The following is a 19,776-nucleotide window of genomic DNA, read 5'->3' as shown; positions in this document are numbered from 1 at the left end:
ACATATATTTTTTCAACATATATTGAAATTTATGTGCTAAATAATAGAGCATCTAATACAGGTGCTCAGTAAAGCTGTGTTGAATGAATGAATGAAGCCTACTCAGTGCGGAAATGACAGTTATAAGTTTCTTCAGAGTCTAGTGAATTGGACTGAGAAAGGCCATCCTCTGAAATGGAAACTACTAAAACCTAGCCTGCTATGTATAGAATGCAGCACACACTAATATATGTTTTAAAAGTGTAACTGATGAGGTTAGGTGATGTACTGAACCCAGTGAAGAAGACAGGGCATTTTCATGAAAACCTGCTAGCAGTACAACAGGATTGTAACATAATGGAGAAAGCCACTTGCCTTCCTCTTACAGAAGAGAAATGAACTAAATTAGGAAGGAAAGACAGCAGGAAGTGCTAACGTGTTCCCACATACTTTGTTACAGTTGAAAGAGAAATTTAACCAGCATTCTCAGGAATATAGGTGTATGACCAGATCCCTTTCTCTAACTCCGTACTAATAAGCAATCTTTGGTAGATATATGAGTTTAATCAGGGTCAGCTTCATGGGCTTGTGACCCATGCAGTTATGCAAGGCCCTCACTTTCAGGTGGGCCCTGAGCTTGGCTTAATGCTGTGCTGTGGCTGCCTTGAAGTTCTTCATTATTTTGAAAAAAGGCTCTGCATTTTCATTTTGCACTTGGGCTTCCCTGGTAGCTCAAATGGTAAAGAATTTGCCTGCAGTGCAGGTGAGTCGGGTTCAATCCTTGGGTTGAGGAGCTTCCCTGGAGAAGGGAATGGCAACCAATTCCAGTATTCCTGCCTGGAGAGTTCCATGGACAGAGGAGCCTGGCGGGCCACAGTCCATGGGGTCACAAAGAGTCAGACACAACCAAGAGACTAACACACTTGTCAATTATGTAGTTCATCCTGAGCCTAATTTGTGGTTATGTTTCTCATTGAAAATTAATTAAATGGAATTTTATATTATTAATATTCTTTAATGAGTTTTTTTAATTAAAGGTGGTTTGACACCAAATATTAAAAATCACAAGATAGGTTTATACAATTGTTTCTGAACCTTTAGAACTGAGAATCAGAACCCAAAATGTGGCAGAGTAAATGTCCATAGTATGTACAGTTACTACTTAGAAAGTCCTATGCAAAAAGGCTAAACATTTAGAATCTGTTTAGCCTCAAAGTAAAGTATAAATATAGGTACCACTAGCTTATGATGAACAGAAAGATAAAAATGATCCCTTCAAAAAAAGCAGAGTGATTGCAAATAGATATGCTGTCTTCCATAGCTTTATATTATTTTGTTATTTTAAATTTTATAAATATAGCTATTTCTTAGAACTTGAGATTATTTCTAGATAATTTGCAAACAACAAATAAAAAGCAAAAGCTCTCCTAAGAAGATGCTTCAGGGAATCAAACATTTGTAGACAATATCAGTTTCTTTAAAAAAAATGAGCTCACTGATAGAGGGTCTCTATCACGAAAATGTTTTGACTCAGCACTGATTAGATTTTAAAGGTTTCTTTATAGCTTTGTTCTATACAGTAAGGAAATCATCACACTTTCGGTTCAAGATGAGGACCTGACAAACAACTATAACCTCAACTATTGAAATACATTTTTAAAGATGTTTATGCATTATTCAGTAAGCTACCTTGAATCAAACATGTAAGAGCTTATGAAACAAAAAAATATAATATATATCCAATGTTATCATCAGATGGTAGACTTTATTTGTTATCCTAATTCCATTTTACATTTAGAAAATAAAAATCAGCATGAATATTTAATACATTTGCTATAACAGAGGTAAAAGGCCAACATTATTATTGTAAGAATGTAAAGCTCAGAACTATTTAACTTTAATGGAGCTGTTGTTTTTATATTGCTGTACCATCTTTTTTCATTGGAATGGGCTAAAATGTTAGCAGATTGTTGCCAAGAGTCTGAGAAACAACTCTGTTTCTCTTTGAATATACTGTTCATAAGGTCAATACATTTGTTTGAAAACTAGATTCCCCAATTTTTGTGGATTGTTTGGCCATTATGCATATTGTCCACTCCTTAGAAAGGATTAATGTGTTCACATATGAAAATAGCACATCTTCAGCTTTTTAAAGTAAAATGCAAGCTAAAAACAAATATGCAACACAAGATTTACCTTAGTTCACTTCCCAGTAATTCATTTATTTAACCTTACAGTTTTTAAAATATTAATGAATGTCTACTTACTCTGCAAGTATTTAAAGGACTTATCAATCTGTTCCAAGTGAACGTGTTAGTCACTCAGTTGTGTCCGACACTTTGAGACCCTGTAGACTGTAGCCTGCCACATTCCTCTGTCCATGGAACTCTCCAGGAAAGATTACTGTAGTGGGTAGCCATTCCCATCTCCAAAGGATCTTCCAGGCTCAAGGATAGAAACCAGAGACCATGAATTGATGCTTTAGGAACTGATGTTTATTTGTTTGCTTGTGTTCTTATTTGCATTTGAAAGGAGAACTTACCTGGTAAGAGGCCTAGCTATCTTGGGGTGCCCTCAGGAGCAGGTTTCTGTAGCAGATGAAGGAATTTTAGCCCATAGATTGTTAGCCCATGGGAGCCATGGGGAAGAATTTAACTATGGAGGGTTATATTTGGGGAATCAAAGGAAACATATCTGGTATAGATTTCCTAGCTTGTTTTACTGGTTCTAATTGTAGAATTTAAAAAGGGGCATTGATTTTGTTTGCTTTTTTTATATGCTCTGTTTAAGAAAACATAAGCATCCATTAGTTTATGCAATATATATAATCATTGAGTTCTTGTCCCAAAGGATGCCAGTGATAATGAGGAGAAATAAATGCTGTTCTGGCCAGCGTAGTTCAATCCAAACTATCTTGGAGAAATATGATTTCAACAAGCCCAGTAGAAGCATGGGTGTGACATTGCATTCTATATCATATCTGAGTATGAAATAGAATGAGCAGTTTTCTCATTTCTAATGTGAGAACATAATTACTTATCTCATAGTATTTTTGTAAAGATAATAAAATAATTAATAAAAACAGAATAAGCAAAACAATTCAATGAATTGAGCAAATATTTGTGTTAGATAGGATTTCCCAGTGGCTCAGACAGTAAAGAATCTGCCTGAAGTGCAGGAGACCTGGGTTTGGTCTCCTGGTGGGGAAGATACCCTGCAGAAGGGTATGGCAATCCACTCCAGTATCCTTGCCTGGGGAATTCCATGGACAGAGGAGCCTGACAGGTTACAGTCCATGGGGTATCAAAGAGTCAGATAGGACTGAGTGACTAACACACACACACACACACACACACACACACACACACACACACACACACACACACACATACACGGGCACGTGCACACATTTATGACTATACATAAAGACATTTATATCCACTGATCAACAAAATCAAGCTATCTCTGAATAACAATATACTATAATGTGTGTTTTGGAGACCTCACAATTGAAGACTACCAGAATTTCAGTCCTGCTGAGCCCATCCATGATTTTGAGAACTCAAAGAATTTCATGAGAGCAGTAAGTAGATACCCAGAGCCCAGGGAACCAAGCTTTGTTTGAATTTAATGCTAGGTCCGTTCTTCAGCCACATAAAAATAAGAAACACATTTTTTCACTTGCTAATGCCCAGAGAATGGTGAATGCCCTGTAGCACATACAGAAAGACAGGAACCCACTTAAACTCATCATCGTTATAGGGGGGACCCTAACTCAGGGTTTATGTAGAGACACATGTACCCTGAGCAAGACCATAATATTAGCAACTGCAAATCATACAAACAGTAGAGGAGTTGAGAAATAAGTTTTATTCTTACCTTTATTGGTGAATACTTGAAAGATAAAATTGTAAGATATTAAAGTGTGCCATGTGATATTATCCCTCTCTCTTTACATATACATATCATGATGCTGCTGCTAAGTCGCTTCAGCTGTGTCCGACTCTGTGCGACCCCATAGATGGCAGCCCACCAGGCTCCATGATCCTGGGGATTCTCCAGGCAAGAACACTGGAGTGGGTTGCCATTTCCTTCTCCAATGCATGAAAGTGAAAAGTGAAAGTGAAGTCACTCAGTCGTGTCCAACTCTCAGCCATCCCATGGACTGCAGCCTACCAGGCTCCTCCGTCCATGGGAGTTTCCAGGCAAGAGTACTGGAGTGGGGTGCCATTGCCTTCTCCGATATATATTGTAATTATATATATAAATAATTCCTACCATTGAGTTAATTAATACTTTCATCATTTCACATATTTTCCTTTTTTTTGTGTGAGAGGATTTCTCTTAGCAAATTTCAATTATACAATATAGTGTTATCAGTTATATATATATATTAGGCTATATGTATAAATATATATATTTATATATTTATTTATATTTATATAGATTTATATATAGGCTATATATATATTTAAGGCTAACTAATATATATATTACTATATTATATAATATATATATACACTATATTATATAAATAATATATATATTATATAAATTATATATATATATACTATATTATATAAATAATATATATATATTACTTAGCCTTAAAAGAGAAGGAAACCTTGTCATTTGTAAGAGCATGAGTGAATGCGGAAGATATTATGTCAAACTAAATTAGCAAGACAAAGAAAAACAGATATGGCATGGTATCACTTATTTGTGGAATCTAAATGATATTTCTTTAAAAGTCAAACTCATAGAAACAGAGAGTGCAAACGTAGTTTCGAGAGTGGGAATGGTGGGGGGACTAGGGAGAGTTTGTTAAAAAGGTAAAATCTTTTAGTGAAAGATGAATAAAGTCTGAAGATATGATATAAAACATGGTGGCTACAACTGATAACACTATATTGTATAATTGAAATTTTTTGGGCTCCAAAATCACTGCAGATGGTGACTGCAGCCATGAAATTAAAAGACGCTTACTCCTTGGAAGAAAAGTTATCACCAACCTAGATAGCATATTCAAAAGCAGAGACATTGCTTTGCCGACTAAGGTCCGTCTAGTTAAGGCTATGGTTTTTCCTGTGGTCATGTATGGATGTGAGTGTTGGACTGTGAAGAAGGCTGAGTGCCAAAGAATAGATGCTTTTGAACTGTGGTGTTGGAGAAGACTCTTGAGAGTCCCTTGGAGTGCAAGGAGATCCAACCAGTCCATTCTGAAGGAGATCAGCCCTGGGATTTCTTTGGAAGGAATGATGCTAAAGCTGAAACTCCAGTACTTTGGCCACCTCATGTGAAGATTTGACTCATTGGAAAAGACTCTGATGCTGGGAGGGATTGGGGGCAGGAGAAGAAGGGGATGACAGAGGATGAGATGGCTGGATGGCATCACTGACTCGATGGATGCGAGTCTGAGTGAACTCCGGGAGTTGGTGATGGACAGGGAGGCCTGGCATGCTGCAATTCATGGGGTCGCAAACAGTCAGACACGACTGAGCGACTGAACTGCACTGAACTGATATATATGTATATGAGCATGAGCTGGCTGGACGGCATCACTGATGCCATGTACATGAACTTAGGCAAACTCAAGGTGATGGTGAGGGACAGAGAGGGCTGGAGTGCTGCAGCCCATGGGATTGCAAAGAGCCAAACACAACTGGGTCATTGAACAGCAACTATATATATGTGTGTGTATATATATATATATATATATATATATATATATATATATATATATATATAAAACATTTTCTCTATCTATTTATCTGTCAGTGAACACCTAGGTTGTTTCCGTTTCTTTGCTATCATAAATAATGCTGCTATGAACATGGGAGTACAGATACCTCTTTGAGAACACTTCATTTCCTTTGCATATATACCCAGAAGTAGGATTGCTGGTAGTAGGTCTGTTTTTAAATTCTCAAGGAACCTCCGTACTATTTTTAGTTGTGGCTGTCCAGTTTAACTTCCCACCAATAGTGCAGTGGTCTCTTTTCTCCACATCTTCTCCAGCATTTTTATCTCTAGTCTTTTAGATGTGATATTTTATTCAGGTTGTGATTTGCGATTCCCTGACTCTTTGCGACCCCATGGACTGCAGCCCACCAGGCTCCTCCATCCACGGGATTCTCCAGACAAGAATACTGGAGTGGCCATTTCCTTCTCCAGGGGATCTTCCCGACCCAGGGATCGAACCCAGGTCTCTCACATTGCAGGCAGACGCTTTAACCTCTGAGTCACCAGGGAAGCCCCTACGATTAGTGATGTTGAAATGATTTCATGTTCCTGTTGACCTGTTGTACGTCTTCTTTGGAAAAAAAAAAAAAATGTCTCTTCAGGTCCTTTGCCCATTTTAAATTGTTTTTTTATTTTTTGCTATTGATTTGTATCAGTTTTTAAAAATATGCTTACTTTGGTCTTTTAATCTTCATACTAAAATTATAAGTGGTTTATCCACTGCTATTGCAACAGTAGAGTATTTTGAATTTAAATATATATTTACCTTGACCAATGAGTTTCATACTTTCATATGTTTTCCTATTAGTAACTAGTATCATTTCATTTCAGCTTGAAGAAACCCATTAATATTTTTGTAAAGCTGGTCTAGTGGCAATGTATTCTTTTTGCTTTTGTTTGTCGGGAAAGCTCTCTATTTTTTTTAACTCTTAAGGATCATTTGCCAGGTAGAATATTCTTCATTGGTTGATTTTTTTCTTTTAATATTATGCTGCTTTCTTTGGACTGTAAAGCCTGCTTAAAAAAACAAAACAAAACAAAACAAAACAACAACAAAAAACACCTGCTCATAATCTTATGGGTTTCCCATGCAAATAGCATTGTTTTTCTCTTGCTGTTTTTAATATTCTCTCTTTGTCTTTAATTTTTGACAATTTCATTATAATATTTCTCATTGTGGATCCTTTGGATTCTTTCTTTTTGCAGTTTTATAGGCTTCATGTCTTTTTATTTTCCCAGATTAAAGAAGTTTTGAGTCATTATTCCTTTAAATAAGCTTTCTGCCTCTTTCTCTTTTGTTTTCCTCTGAGACCATTGTAATGCATATATATAGGACCATTTGATGATTTCTCATGAGTCCCTTACTATCTTTATTTTACTAGCTTCCTCTTTTTGCTCTTCTAATTGGATAAATTCCACTGCCTTGTCTTTGAGTTTGCCAAACCCTTTTCTACATTTGATCTAGACTGTTGTTGAATCCCTCCACTGAATCTTCAGTTCAGTGATAGTATTTTTCAGCTCTATGATTAATTTTTGGTTTAATATTTTCTATTTATACATTGAAATTTTCACTTTGTTCATGCATTACTCTCTTGACTTATGTAAACATCTTTATGTCCAGTATTCTAAAGTATTACATAAAGGGCTTATCTATATTTTATTAAGATACTGTTGTTGTTCAGCTGCTCAGTCATGTCAAACTCTTTGTGAACCCATGGACTGCAGCACGCCAGGCTTCAATGTCCTTCACCATCTCCAGGAGCTATCTCAAGTTCATATCCATGGAGTTGGTGATGCCATCCAACCATCTCATCCTCTGTCGTTCCCTTCTCCTCCTGCTTTCAATCTTTCCCAGGATCATGGTTTTTTCCAGTTAGTCAACTCTTTGCATCAGGTTGCCAAAGTATTGGAGCTTCAGCTTCAGCTTCAGTCCTTCCAATGAATATTCAGTATCGATTCCCTTTAGGATTGACTGGTTTGATCTCCTTGCTGTCCAAGGGACTCTCAAAGAGTCTTCTCCAACATCACAGTTCAAAAGCATCAATTCTTCAGTGCTCAGCCTTCTTTATGGTCCAAATCTCACATCTACACATGAAAAAACCATGGCTTTGACTACACAGATGTTTATGGCAAAGTAATATCTCTGCTTTTTAATATGCTGTCTAGGTTTGTCTAGCTTTTCTTCAAAGGAGCAGGCATCTTTTAATTTCATGGCTGCAGTCACCATCTTCAGTGATTTTGGAGCCCCCCAAAATAAAGTCTTTCACTGTTGCCATTGTCCCCCCATCTATTTGCCATGAAGTGATGAGACTGGATGCCATGATCTTCATTTTTTTAATGTTTAGCTTTAAGTCAACTTTTTCACTCTCGTCTTTCACCTTCATCAAGGGGCTCTTCAGTTCCTCTTTACTTTCTGCCATAAGGGTGGTGTCATCTGCATATCTGAGGTTACTGATATTTCTCCAGGCAGTCTTGAATCTTATTAAGATCTATTTCTGGATATTTATCTTGCTATTTTGTTTCAAGCATATTATTCTGTTAATTTTTGTTGACACTTCATATTGGTTTCTGCACATTATGTAAAACACATATCTTTCCCAATCTTGACAGAAAGGCCTTGTGTAGAAGATGATGAACCTTGTTGATCAACTTAGTCCAAGCTCTTAGTTGTCTCTCAGACTCTGGTACTGTTCAAGCCTTTTTCTTTGTTCTCTGTGACTCCCAGTAGCTGTGAATGTGCTAAGGCATGTCAGTATCTCAAAGGAGGACTGCAGTCAGGATCTAGATAAAGCTGACTAGAAGCTGAACTATAATGCAGTAGCTGGAAAAGTACATAGTTAACGCCCTTCCTGGGAGACGCATATATTTTACTATAGTGGAAGGAGTTTTCTAACACCTGCTAAGAATTCTTTCTTTGTTTGATACAGTGAATGCAATCTCCATTGGCTATTAGAGCAAGACTACTTAGGGCATCCATTTTTGGGTGGCTGCTGCAAAAACTGAGTTGCCAGATGGGTTGCAAATTACTTCAGGGAGATACTGGTGAGTTGGTTTTATTATTGGAGCAAGAAAGAGAGATAAATTGTTAGAGCTGTCCACCAGTTTCCCTATTCATGGGGAAGATCTCACCCTGTCCAGAGATGCCTATTAAATTAGAAGCCTAGCCCTTGGAGCAAATTTTACAATATACAGATTAGCTTCTTTCAGGGAAATACTGGAAGATAGTGATTTTGCCTCTTCCTTCTCCACAAGCCCTGGCAGGAAAGCTGGTTAAGAATTGCTTCTACAGTCACTACTGTCCTATGGGACTCATGAATGCAAGTCCCTTTGGCTATCAGAGTCAGGCCATCTGGGAACTCACTTCTGGGAAAGCAGCCATAAAATTTGGGGCACAGTCACATGCTCATTCCAGGGAGATGCTGGCGTTTGGGGTAGGTTGTAAGGAGAAGGCAATTGTGTTCTCTCGCTTCCCTGGCCTCTGGGGAGCACATAGTGCCTGTCACTGCAAAGTGTGTGTTTTCTCATTTGTCCAACATGTAGGGGAAGCTCCGCTAGTCTCTGGATCTCTGTTAGAGAAATTGCTCTGTGTGTATGTTCCTTGTATCCAGAGGAGGAGGAAGAGAACTTAGAAACTTCCCGAGTTTCTTCCCTGATTAGTTCCCCCACTGGAATAATTCCTAAAGAGAATGAAATCACTACTATATAATTGTTGTTCAGTCACTAAGTCATGTACGATTCTTTTTGAACCTGTGAACTGCAGCATGCCAGACTTCCCTGTCTTTTACTTTCTCCTGGAGTTTGCTCAAACCCAGTCCACTGAGTCGGTGATATCATCGAACCATCTCATCCTCTGTTGCCACCTTCTGTTCCTGCCCTCAATCTTTCCCAGCACTGGGGTCTTTTCCAGTCAGTCAGCTCTTTGCATTAGCAAGTTTCTTCTCTGTGAAGTTTACCTTGAGAAACTTAGGGTAAACCAATTTCTTCCTTCAATGAAGATAATTTGGTGCTTAAATATATTTTAATTTAGAAATTTATTGAGTGCTTACCCTATGTCAGGCACCTCCCACAGTATATCTACGATTAGTACAATAGCTGATTCTCATGTTCAAGGTTTGTTCCTACCCATCATTGTATTTAATGTGCCTATTCAGTTGTTATATGACTTCTAACATGTGCAAATGTCCATACATGCATTGCAGATTTTTGCATGCACTAAGTTGGTAGGATAGCTAGGGAATGCTTCCCTGTTGAGGCTAGACCACACTTCTTTCTAATCACTGGCTTGTATTTACTGAGGTCTATTGTGGTCATGCTCTGTCAGTACCAAAGTTTAAACCGAAAATTATGTCAGTGAAAAACAAAAACAAAAATAAAAACTGAATAGAGAATTCAAAAGGGGTGATGTTGGTGGTATTTTGAAGTGCAGTGGTGAACTGGGCAACAGATTAGGCCAGAGCCATGCTGTGTATCTATCATGATTCCCACTTGTCACAGGTGGCCATGGAGAAGTGCTAAAGATGCAAAATACACGTCAGATTTTGTATAAAAAATATAGTAATCTATCTCATAATAATAATGCATATTTTTAAAGTTGAAATAATATTTTAATATAATGGGTAAAATAAATATTTAAAGCTGACTGCGTATATTCCCCAGGAAAAAGAAATGCAAAAAAGCAAAATGGCTATCTGAGGAGGCCTTACAATTAACTATGAAAAGAAGAGAAATGAAAAGAAAACAAGGAAAGATAGGAAAAGAAGAGGGGAAGATATACCCATTTGAATGCAGAGTTCCAAAGAATAACAAAGAGAGATAAGAACGTCTTCCTCAGTGATCAGTGCAAAGAAATAGAGGAAAATAATAGACTGGGAAAGACTAGAGATATCTTCAAGATAACTAGAGATACCAAAGGAACATTTCATGGAAAGAAGGGCTCAAGAAAGGACAGAAATGGTATGGACCTAATAGAAGCAAAAGATATTAAGAAGAGGTGGCAAGAATACACAGAAGAACTGTACAAAAAAGATCTTCACAACCCAGATAATCATGATGGTGTGATCACTCACCTAGAGCCAGACATCCTGGAATGTGAAGTTAAGTGGGTCTTAGGAAGCATCACTATGAACAAAGCTAGTGGAGGTGATGGAATTCCAGTTGAGCTGTTTCAAATCCTGGAAGATGATTCTGTGAAAGTGCAGCACTCAATATGCCAGCACATTTGGAAAACTCTGCAGTGGCCACAAGACTGGAAAAGGTCAGTTTTCATTCCAGTGCCAAAGAAAGGCAATGCCAAAGAATGCTCAAACTACCACATAACTGCACTCATCTCACATACTAGTAAAATAATGCTCAAAATTCTTCAAGCCAGGTTTCAGCAATACGTGAACCATGAACTTCCAGATGTTCAAGCTGGTTTTAGAAAAGGCAGAGGAACAAGAGATCAAATTGCCAATATCCGCTGGATCATTGAAAAAGCAAGAAAGTTCCAGAAAAACATCAATTTCAGCCTTATTGACTATGCCAAAGCCTTTGATTGTGGGATCACAATAAATTGTGCAAAATTCTGAAAGAGATGGGAATACAAGACCACCTGACCTGCCTCTTGAGAAATCTGTGTGCAGGTCAGGAAGCAACAGTGAGAACTGGACATGACATAAAAGAAAGGTTCCAAATTGGGAAAGGAGTACATCAAGGCTGTATATTGTCACCCTGCTTATTTAACTTCTATGCAGAGTACATCATGAGAAACTCTGGGCTAGAAGAAGCACAAGCTGGAATCAAGATTGTTGGGAGAAATATCAATAACCTCAGATATCCAGATGACAACACCCTTATGACAGAAAGTGAAGAAGAACTAAAGAGCCTCTTGATGAAAGTGAAAGAGGAGAGTGAAAAAGCTGGCTTAACACTCAACATTCAAAAAACTAAGATCATGTTATCCTGTCCCATCACTTCATGGGAAATAGATGGGGAAACAGTGGAAACACTGCCTGACTTTGTTTTTTGGGGCTCCAAAATCACTGCAGATGGTGACTGCAGCCATGAAATTAAAAGATGTATACTCCTTGGAACAAAGTTATGACCAAACTAGACAGCATTTTAAAAAACAGAGACATTACTTTGCCAATAAAGGTCCATCTAGTTAAGGTTATGGTTTTTCCAGTAGTCATGTATGGATGTGAGAGTTGGACTATAAAGAAAGCTGAGTAAATTTGATACTTTTGAATTGTGGTGTTGGAGAAGACTCTTGAGAGTCCCTTGGACTGCAAGAAGATCCAGCCAGTTCATCCTAAAGGAGATCAGGCCTGAGTGTTCATTGGAAGGAGTGACGCTGAAGCTGAAACTCCAATACTTTGGCCACCTGATGTTAAGAGCTGACTTATTTGAAAAGACCCTAATGCTGGGAAATATTGAGGGCACGCAGAGAAGGGGATGACAGAGGATGAGATGTTTGGGTGGCATCCCCGACTTGATGAACATGAGTTTGGGTAAACTCTGTGAGTTAGTGATGGACAGGGAGGCCTGGCATGCTGCAGTCCATGGGGCCACAAAGAGTTGGGCATAAATGAGTGACTGAACTGAACTGAACTTCATATATTTCTTTTTTAACATGGTCATTACAATACAGAATACAAAATGTTAGTCCCTCAATGCAAAGTGTTAGTGAGCTCATGAACCGTAGGCCACCAGGCTCCTCTGTACATGGAATTCTCCAAGATAGAATGCTGGAGTAGGTTGCCATTTCTTCTCTGGGGATATTTCCGACTCAGGTATTGAGCCCTGGTCTCCTGCGTTGCAGGCAGAATCTTTACTGACTGAGCCACCAGGAAAAACAACACGGTCATCAGAAAATTTAAACTGCTCACATTATGTTTCTAACAGACAAAACTGAATCACTTCATGAGTCTTACCTGTCCTGGAATCTTCCAAGGGTCATGACATCTTATTATATGAACTTGGTTGTAAAAAGTGAAATATATTCAATGGCTATTTTTTTTCTTACTCACAGAAGATGTTTTGGGGATGAGATTAACCATCAATTGTCCTTACGCTTTAAATGTACTTGAATCATTTTGGATTCCTTATATTTTTATTTTTTAGTATCAGATTTATTTGAAAATTGACATTAAAATGCTTTGACACTCAAACAAATAATTTCCTGTACAGCCATAGGGAGAAATACAAGATCACAAAACTGAATGGAAAATTCAAAAGTACTAAACTATAATTCAGAAAGATACATGCACTCCAGTGTTCACAGTAGCTCTATTTAGCCAAGACATAGAAGCAACATAAGTGTCCATCATCAGATGAATGGATAAAGAAGATGTGGTATATAACCACAATAGAATATTACTCAGCCACAAAAAGAATGAAATAATGCCATATGCAGCAACATGAATGGGCACAGAGAGGATCATACTAAGTGAAGTAAGCCAAACAGAGAAAGACAAAATATCGTATGACATTGCTTTTATGTGAGTCTTGAAATAATGATACAAATAAACTTATTTATAAGACAGAGATAGACTCACAGACATAGAAAACAGACAGTCATCAAAGGGGAAAGGGAGAGAGGGGATAAATCAGGAGTTTGAGATTAAACTCTACACACTACTATATATAAATTAGATAATCAACAAGGTCAAACTGTATAACACAAGGAACTATGCTCAATATCTTGCAATAAACTATAATGGAAAAGAACCTTCAAAAGGTTCTTTTCAATATAACTGAATCACTTTGCTATTATCTGAAACTAACACAACATTGCAAAGCAACTGTATTACAATAAAATTTTAAAAAGTAAACAAGCATAACAGCAACTAAAATGAAACATGGATGTCAGGATATTGAGCAGAATTCTGACTACTGCTCTGGAATGAGTGGAGTGTAGAGCTGAAGACAAATAGACACCAAATATCACAGGTTTAAACAGAATGAATAATTGGGTTGCTACTTCCTTGTGTAATTACTAAGAGGTTACCAAACAGGCTTTGCTGTCTGCAGACATTTTATTCCCTTTCTTCCCTCACTCTTTAAAGGGGAGGAAACATGGAAGAAAGAGAGAAGAATCATAGAGGCATTAGCTATAAGCCAACTGAAGTGAACTTGGCCTTTCCTTCCTTTCTTGTGGTAGAAGGGAGCTGGCTACTTCTCCAGGCAAAAGCCAAATGGAGAAGACTCTCAGAGAATCACTTTCACAGAGACATGGAAACGATGACAAGAAGGGAACATTGGCATCTCGTGTCCCATCAGAATTTTGTATCTGCCTCTTACCTATTTGCATAGAAGTAAAAAGAGGAAGTAGGGAGAGATGGCAAGGCCAAGAGTGGCTGCTAAGAACAGAGAATTGCATCCATTTTTGTTAAATGTATGATTCTTATGTGTACTCAACAGAAATGGTTTCCTCTAGGCAGAGTCTAGCTGCAAGAGGAGGTGCCTTGTATAGTGGTAGTGGACTGGAAAGACTGAAAGCAGGGTATTATTCCAGGGGCCTCTGTTCCCTATTAGTCTCCCCTTAAATGCCCAGCAACACATGCACACACACACACACACACACACACACACACACACACATACCTCACTAGTGATCCATATCCTTATAGCTTGCCAATTACCAGTCAACACTGGCCAGGAAGTAGGTACACCCAAGATAGTATTAAAATGTGATCTCAATTTAATTAAAAAGACTCCATACCTTTCTCCTAGACCCCCAGACCAGAAGAGCTAAAAATAGCAGGAGGAAAGAAGTGAAGAAGCAACTTGGACCATATCCTTACTCTTATGTTTATCATGTTCAATACTGGCTGGGGCTTGGGAAAGGCAAGGAAATAAATATAAATTAGACATGAGATTGATATTTTTAACAGGACTAGTCTGGTCTAGAATTTTTCATAAATGAGAGTCACCAGAAAGCTGTGGGACAAATGGCAAATATTGGCAAATTTCAGGAAAAAAAGTTTTTACAGAGATGATGCAAAGGCAGTGAGAAAAATAAAGCAATTTTAATTTAGAATCTGACTGACTTCAATGAACAGGCTGTAAGCAATCATAAATGTCTGCTTCCCATTATTTAAGGTCTTGGACCACAAAGTGACAGAGATGTTAAGTAGCTACTCTCCAACTCAAGGAGATTGTAACAGAACAAAGGACCCCAAGGAAGGTAGCAAATGAAAAGATGAATTTAAGTAACCACTATTCCCAAGGACTTTCATCGTAGAATGACCTTCTTCCTCCCTTTCAATTTCTATCCTTCCATCTTTTTGTTCACTGTTTCACATGTACTCAGCAAGGCGTTCTTCTCAAATATATATTTTACAAATATAAAATTTTACAACCAAATAATTTTTGAGTTAGTAGAGATGATCTTAGGGTGGAAATTAGTATGAAATAGAAGAAAAAAAAAAAAACAAGCACTTTTTATGGTTACCAAAGGGGAAAGGGGGCAGGGGATGAACTGGGAGATTGGGATTGACAGACACATTGCACGTGTGTTCAGTTGCTTCAGTTGTATCCAACTGTTTGCCACCCAATGGACTGTAGACTGAGAGGCTCCTCCATCCATGGAATTTCATAGGCATGAATACTGGAGTGGGTTGCCATTCCCTCCTCCAGGTGATCTTCCTGACCCAGAGATCAAATCCATGTCTCCAGCATCTCCAACATCTCTTGCATTGCAGATGGATTCTTTACCCACTGAGCCACCTGGGAAGCCAGACATATTTACACTACTGTATATGAAATAGATAGCTAATAAGAATCTACTGTATAGCATAGGGAACTCTCCTTGATACTCTGTAGTGATTTATAAGGGAATGGAAAAAAGAGATGCGTACATGCATTATACATGTAATATATATCAGTTCAGTTCAGTCACTCAGTCGTATCTGACTCTTTGTGACCCCATGGACTGCAGCACGCCAGGCCTCCCTGTCCATCACCAGCTCCCAGAGTTTACTCAAACTCATGTCCATTGTGTCAGTGATGCCATCCAACCATCTCAACACCCATCGTCCCCTCCTCTGCCTGCCTTCAATCTTTCCAAGCATCAGGGTCTTTTCAAATGAGTAAGCTCTTCCCATCAGGTGGCCAAAGTATTGGAGTTTCAGCTTCAACATCAGTCTTTCCAATGAACACGCAGGGCTGATCACCTTTAGGATAGACTGGTTGGATCTCCTTGCAGTCCAAGGGACTCTCAAGAATCTTCTCCAACACCACAGTTCAAAAGCATCAGTTCTTCAGTGTTCAGCTTTCTTTATAGTCCAACTCTCACATCCATACATGACTACTGGAAACACCATAGACTTAACTAGATGGACCTTTGTTGGCAAAGTAATGTCTCTGCTTTTTAATATGCTGTCTAGGTTGGTCATAACTTTCCTTCCAAGGAATATGTATATATAGATATACACACACATATGTATTATATATGTATAATGATTCACTTTGCTGTAGAGCAGAAATTAACAAAACATTGTAAATTAGCTATATTCTGATAAAAATTAATTAAAAGAAAAACAAGGAAGAGGGACAGAAATCAAACTAAATAGACAATTGGATATGTAGTTTTTCTGATAGTGGTAAAAATTATATTTTTATTAGAATTGAAGTAATTAGAATGATCCTATATTCTCAGGGATACAAAAAATATATTGCAACCTTAGACAGTATGAGGGCTTCCCAAGTGGCATTAGTTGTAAAGAATCCATCTGACAAAGCAAGAGACTCAAGGAACTCAGGTTGGATCCCTAGGTCATGAAGATCCCTATAGGAAACAGCAACCAGCTCCAGTATTCTTGCCTGGAAAATTCCATGGACAGAGGAGTCTTGCAGGCTACAGTCCATGGTGCTGCAAAGAGTCAGACATGACTGAGTGCACACACACACAGATAGTATGACTTGTGCTCTTCAGTTGCTGATTCATGTCTCTGTGGCTCCTTGGACTGTACCACACCTGCTCCTCTGTCCTCCACTATCTCCCAGAGTTTGCATGAGTTGGTGATGCTCTCTAACCATCATCAGTATGACTGAAATGGATCTTTTCTGTTGAGCTCATTAAAGTAATGGATCCTCTAAATTCAGGAAGTATAGGAACTACAAAAAGTAAAACACAAATGATTTTACTAGTTCACTATTAAATTAGGGAAGCAGAAATGTTTTTAATCATATTAATATTTGATCAATAACTGCTTTGTACTAAGTGAACTAAGGCTGCAACAGTGTAGGAGCGGCCAAGAGGAGCTACCCCATGTCTGAGGAGCAGCGGCTGTGTGGGTGCAGGAGGGATCAGAGGAGCTACTCCATGTTCAAGGTCAGTAGGGGTGATCTTGTCCAAGGTAAGGAGCAGTGGCTGTGCTTTGCTGGAGCAGCCATGAAGAGATACCCCACGTTCAAGGTAAGAAAAACTCAAGTGAGACGGTGGTATTGTGAGAGGGCATCAGAGGGCAGACACACTGAAACCATAATCACAGAAAACTAGCTAATCTGATCACATGGAAAACAGCCTTGTCTAACTCAATGAAACTAAGCCATGCCCTGTGGGGCCACCCAAGATGGGCGGGCATGGTGGAGAGGTCTGACACAATGTGGTCCACTGGAGAAGGGAATGGCAAACCACTTCACTATTCTTGCCTTGAGAACCCCATGAACAGTATGAAAAGGCAAAATGATAGGAAACTGAAAGAGGAACTCCCCAGGTCTGTAGGTGCCCAATATGCCACAGATCAGTGGAGGAATAACTGCAGAAAGAAAGACGGGAAGGAGCCAAAGCAAAAGGAATACCCAGTTGTGGATGTGACTGGTGATAGAAGCAAGGTCCAAAGCTGTAAAGAACAATACTGGGCCCCACATTCGAAGTGGTCAAACAGGAGATGACAGAAGTGAACATAGACATTCTAGGAATCAGCGAACTGAAATGGGCAGGAATGGGTGAATTTTACTCATATGACCATTATATCTACTACTATGGTCAGGAATCCCTTAAAAGAAATGGAGTAGCCATCATAATCAACAAAAGAGTCTGAAATGCAGTACTTGGATGCAATCTCAAAAACAACAGAATGATCTCTGTTCATTTCCAAGGAAAACCATTCAATATCATGGTGATCCAAGCCCAACCAGTAATGCTGAAGAAACTGAAGTTGAACGATTCTATGAAGATCTACAAGACCTTTTAGAACTAACATTCAAAAAAGATATCCTTTTCATTATACGGGACTGGAATGCAAAAGTAGGAAGTCAAGAAACACCCTGAGTAACAGGCAAATTTGGCCTTGGAATATGGAATGAAGCAGGGAAAAGGCTAATAGAGTTTTGCCAAGAGAACACATTGGTCATAGCAAACACTCTCTTCCAACAACACAAGAGAAGACTCTACACATGAACATCACCATATGATCAACACTGAAATCAGATTGATTATATTCTTTGCAACCAAAGATGGAGAAGCTCTATACAGTCAGCAAAATCAAGACTGGGAGCTGACTGTGGCTCAGATCATGAACTCCTTATTGCCAAATTCAGACTGAAATTGAAGAAAGTAGGGAAACCAATAGACCATTCAAGTATGACCTAAATCAAATCCCTTATGATTATACAGTGGCAGTGAGAAATAGATTTAAGGGACTAGATCTGATAGACAGACAGCATGATGAACTATGGATGGTGGTTCATGACATTGTATAGGAGACAGGGATCAAGACCATCCCCATGGAAAAGAAATGAAAAAAGGAAAATGGCTGTCTGAGGAGGCCTTACAAATATCTGTGAAAAGAAGAGAAATGAAAAGCAATGGAGAAAGGGAAAGATGTAAGCATCTGAATGCAGAATTCCAAAGAACAGCAAGGGGAGATAAGAAAGACTCTCTCAGCTATCAATGCAAAGAAATAGAGGAAAACAACAGAATGAGAAAGACTAGAGATCTCTTCAAGAAAATCAGAGATACCAAGGGGACATTGCATGCAAAGATGAGCTTGATAAAGGACAGAAATGATAAGAACCTAACAGAAGCAGAAGATATTAAGAAGAGGTGGCAAGAATAAACAGAAGAACTGTACAAAAAGATCTTCACAACCCAGATATTCAGGATGGTGTGATCCTTCACCTAGAGCTAGATATCCTGGAATGTGAAGTCAAGTGGGCCTTAAAAAGCATCACTACAAACAAAGCTAGTGGAGGTGATGGAATTCTAGTTGAGCTATTTCAAATCCTGAAAGATGATGTTGTGAAAGTGCTACACTCAATATGCCAGCAAGTTTGGAAAACTCAGCAGTGGCCACAGGACTGGAAAAGGTCAGTTTTCATTCCAATCCCAAAGAAAGGCAATGCCAAAGAATGTTCAAACTACCACACAATTGCACTCATCTCACACGATGGTAAAGTAATGCTCAAAATTCTCCAAGCCAGGTTTCAGCAATATGTGAACCATAAACCTCCGAATGTTCAAGCTGGTTTTAGAAAAGGCAGAGGAACCAGAGATCAAATTGCCAACATCTGCTGGACCATCAAAAAAGCAAGAAAGTTCCGGAAAAAACATCTATTTCTGCTTTATTGACTATGCCAACGTCTTTGACTGTGTGGATCACACAATAAACTGTGGAAAATTCTGAAAGAGATGGGAATACCAGACCACCTGACCTTCCTCTTGAGAAACCTATATGCAGGTCAGGAAGCAACAGTTAGAATTGGACATGAAACACAGACTGGCTCCAAATTGGGAAAGGAGTATTTCAAGGCTGTATATTGTCACCCTGCTTATTTAACTTATATGCAGAGTACATCATGAGAAACGCTGGGCTGGAGGAAGCACAAGCTGGAATCAAGATTGCCGGGAGAAATATCAATAACCTCAGATATGCAGTTGACACCACCCTTATGGCAGAAAGTGCAGAGGAACTAAAAAGCCTCTTGAGGAAAGTGAAAGAGGAGAGTGAAAAAGTTTGCTTAAAGCTCAGCATTCAGAAAACTAAGATCATGACATCTGGTCCCATCATTTCATGGGAAATAGATGGGGAAACAGTATCAGAATTTATTTTGGGGGACTCCAAAATTACT

Source organism: Ovis aries, chromosome 2, assembly GCF_016772045.2.
Source record: "Ovis aries strain OAR_USU_Benz2616 breed Rambouillet chromosome 2, ARS-UI_Ramb_v3.0, whole genome shotgun sequence".
Classification (NCBI taxonomy): Eukaryota; Metazoa; Chordata; class Mammalia; order Artiodactyla; family Bovidae; genus Ovis; species Ovis aries.
Note: the sequence above shows the minus strand (reverse complement) of the source record.